This window comes from Apodemus sylvaticus, chromosome 14 (genome assembly GCF_947179515.1).
Source record: "Apodemus sylvaticus chromosome 14, mApoSyl1.1, whole genome shotgun sequence".
Lineage (NCBI taxonomy): Eukaryota > Metazoa > Chordata > Mammalia > Rodentia > Muridae > Apodemus > Apodemus sylvaticus.
In genome coordinates, this window is record NC_067485.1 from 17309834 (window position 1) to 17313944 (window position 4111).

General features: G+C 38.1%; 1 protein-coding gene across 2 annotated transcripts in view; it reads left to right on the plus strand.

Annotated features, from left to right (window-relative positions):
• The window catches only part of Cenpp (centromere protein P), a 190520-nt gene that overhangs the window by 80686 nt on the left and 105723 nt on the right, over nucleotides 1–4111 (plus strand). The window lies entirely within an intron of this gene.

Genomic DNA, 4111 nt, shown 5'->3' on the forward strand with positions numbered 1-4111 from the left:
AAAGCTCCATTTCTGTTTTAATCTGCAGGAATGAAACACAAGACAAAAACCACCTGACAAACAGAATGGCTAGTTATCTGTTCTCTACAGGATGTCTTAGGTTATCCATCTGCACCTTGACCCTGCTGCTGTAGCCTGACTGGCTGTTGTTAAGAGGGGGCTGCCATAGGATGTTTGCTCAAGTGGACTTCAAGTACTCTCGAAAACAGAGTAGGTTGAATTTTACAAGTACAGTCTGGTCTCTATCTCAAGCCATGTCCATCCCCATCTCAAATTGCAGATTTACAACTGCACTACAACTTGGACAACATGTGTTTTATTCATCTACTACAATGCTACTCTTGTCAGCATTTCTTAACAGACAAAATTTTAACACAAAGGAGACCACAAATCTGAAGTGGATCATAAACATTATAAACTAAGTTTGAAGCCAAGTTTACCTACAAAATGAGTTCAGAACCATCCCTGGGCAATTTAGTGAAATACTGTTCAAAACAAAACACTAAAATGGAAATGCATATGTGTATATCAGTGGTGGAGAACTTGCCCAAGCTATTCGAGGCCCTAGGTGTACCCTGTAGAGCAGAGCAGTATGTAAGTATTGAGCTGCTGTATGTAATACTATGGATCCATCTAAGGTTAGCCTGATGCTGCATCTGTAAGAACTCAGGTTGGACTTTGAACCTTTACTGCACACAGTGCATTGTAACCCACTTGGTCTGTCAGCAGTGTGGGAACACAGTTCAGCATCTCCTCAGAGGGCACTGTGCCAAATGCTCCTGGATACATGGAAACGTGCATCAATTATTGTAATTTTAAAAGTGATAACCTTTCCTCTATTCAAGCTAGCTCCAAAATAAGTAAGACAAAGACTCTAAGATTTATTTAATAGCTTCGTGTTCATATTCAATTATTAATAAATTCTATTCCTCTAAGCTAATTTGGCTACCTCCCAGCCAGAATCTCTGAGGTACTAGCATTTTAGTATCTGTCTCTCTCTGTTCCAGGAGTGTTCCCATGGTGGAACCTAGAGCCTCTCCTCACATCTAATATACTTGCTCTTGCTCTCTCTCCTCTCCTCTGTCTAGGATCCAATGTCCAGCTTTAATCTCTCTCTTCTGCTCAGCCACTGGCTGACCAGCTTTTATTGACAGAGAATAAATGGGAGCAATGTTTATACAACATTCAGGCAGAAGATACCCAATGCCTTGTCCAGATTGCATCCAGACAGGGGCAGATAAGTCAGATTTTGACTGATACAAGGATAATCTTTACACAGTGCACAGTAACATTATGTTTACCTGGACCCCCCTTGGAAATTTATATACAAGTTTTTATAACAGCATTTTTATAATAGTCAAAAACTGGAAATGGTACAATTGCCCAACAACCAGTGAACCCATAAATATCGTATATACTTTCGATTAAATATTGCTTGACAATAGAAACAATGGACTTCTGGTGGATAAACTTCAAAACACCTGTTACATGAAAAAAGCAACCACCCTATTATTCTCCTCATATTAAATGTCCAGATTAAGGCTATACATAGAGAAAAAAGTAAATTTTCCAGAGAATAAGGAAAGTAGTATATACATAGGTACATGGTTTGTATTGGGAATGATAACAATGTTCCACCATTGATTTGTAGTGGTAGTGACAGGGGGCTGGAGAGATGACTCAGCGGTTAAGAGTACTGACTGCTCTTCCAGAGTTCAATTTGCAGCAACCACACGGTGGCTCACAACCATCTGTAATGAGATCTGATACCCTCTTCTGGTGTGTCTGAGGACAGCTACAGCGTACTTATATACATAAAATCTTTAAAAAATTTTTTTAAAAAGCTGTAGTGGTAATTGCTGAACTTAAAATATTGTGAAGACCATTGAATTATGCATTCTAAATGATTGGATTAAACTGTACTTAAATATTCTTTCAGATTTAGTAAAATAGTAAGAATTAGTGTGTACAAATTTTTTGTTATGAATTGTTGAATTGTTAAAACTATGAGAAGTACATGGAAGTTCATTATATTGTTTCATTTACTTTGCTTTTGTTATAAATTCTCAGTTAAAAGGCAAAAAGAATAACATCCCTGCTTTGGAACTGAACATTTTTATTTTGGGGTTATGCCTGCCTGCACAGGCAGAAAGCGGCCTGATCATTGCCCCTTCCCCGTCATTAGCCTTGTGTAGAAACTCACTTGTTTCGGTCTGTGATGGATCTCATGGGGGCAACCACTAAAATGTGTTTATGGCAGAAATCCTTAGTACAGTTCTGGCAGCTTAAGATGATTAATAATTTGTTTTCCAAAATTAAACCAGAATTACTAACAGTTATGAAGCAGGAAACAAAAACATTAACTTCACCAAGTTAATACAAGGATACAGGAATCATTTCCACTATTTCATTTTTTTCTTCTTTTCTTTTTAGAAAAACATTGCTAGCTCTTTAAACTCCACAGCTTTCATTATAGACTTACCTGATGACATGACTCCGATCTTGGTGTTAATCATATTTTAATTACTAACTTGAAGACCTACATTTCTCCAGCATCATAAAATATTTTACTTTTATATATGTTCTTATTAGTGCTATATATTACTGCTTAAATTATATTATAGAAAAATAATTTTATTGAAATAGCTGAAACATTAAAATGGTTTAATTTTGGAAGGGCTTGAAGCATAGCTCAGTGGTTATGAGTACAGGGGGCTAGCTCTTCCAGATGTCTGAAATTCCGTTCTTAGCACCCATTTTGAGCAGATAACAACTGCCTATAACTTTAGTTTCGGCGGGGGGGGGGGGGGGGGTCCTGACATGCTCTTCTGCACTTGATAGGTACCTTCAGGCACAAGACACCTACACATATACATAAGTAAAGATAAAACCAAAATCATTAAACCTTTAATTTTAGAATAATTGCCTTTATAGTATTTTATTTTTAAGGAATCCCTATATTTTAGTTTTTCTCGTCATTTTTAGTTTTCTTATTGGCCCACAGTTCAAAAATAGATGTTTATGTCTTATGAAAATTTATGATTTGCAACGCATTTCACAGTCCCCAACTCGCCAGGATTACTGGTGGTGCTGAAGTTAAGTAACCTGCCTTGAAGGCAGAGATGTTATTTACCCATTCACCTTGGTGTTCAACTTCCACCCCTTTTTATTACATATCTATAATATTGTTTTTCTTCCACCAAAAAAAATTGAAGTCTACATTTTGAGGTAGTTTAAAGTAAAGATAAGGAGATGGAAAGATGGTTCAGTGGTTAAGAGCACTGGCAGCTCTTCCAGAGGACCCAAGTTTGGTTCTCAGCACCCACGTGGTAGCCATCTAGAACACTAGTTTTACGGACTCCAGTGTCTTTGTCTTATCGGGTGTGCAAGTGGTGCTCATACACACATAACATATTAAAATAAGTTAGCTTTCTGTGGTGTTGGAATAGGAATGCCCCCAACTCATGTGTTTAAATGCTTGACCCACAAGGAATGGCACTCCTAGGAGGTGTGGTCTTGTTGGAGTAGGTGTGGCCTTAATGGAGGAACTGTGTCCCTGGGGGCAGGCTTTGAGGTTTCCTTTGCTCAAGCTAAGTCTAAGTTCAGTGACACAGTCTCCTTCTGCTGCCTGGGGATCAAGGTATAGAACTCTCTACTCTGCCAGGCCATGGTGGCACACGCCTTTAATCCCAACACTTGAGAGGCAGAGGCAGGTGGATTTCTGAGTTCGAGGCCAGCCTGGTCTACAAAGTGAGTTCCAGGACAGCTAGGGCTACACAGAGAAACCCTGTCTCAATCAATCAATCAACAAACAAACAAACAAACAAACAAAAACAATACTCTCCACTCCTTCTCTAACACCCTGTCTGCTGCCATGCTGCTATACTTCCTGCCTGATGATAATAGACTGAACCTCTGAACTATATGTCAGCTCCAATTAAGTTTTTTTTTCCTTTATAAGAGTTGTCATGGTCATGGTGTCTCTTCAAAGCAATAAAACCCTAACTAGAACATTTTTCTAAAGGAAAAAAAAATAGTATATTTCTGATTGGGGGAGATTAAATTAAACCAGAGCACACATTTTTTTTAAAAAAAATTATTTAATGTTTGC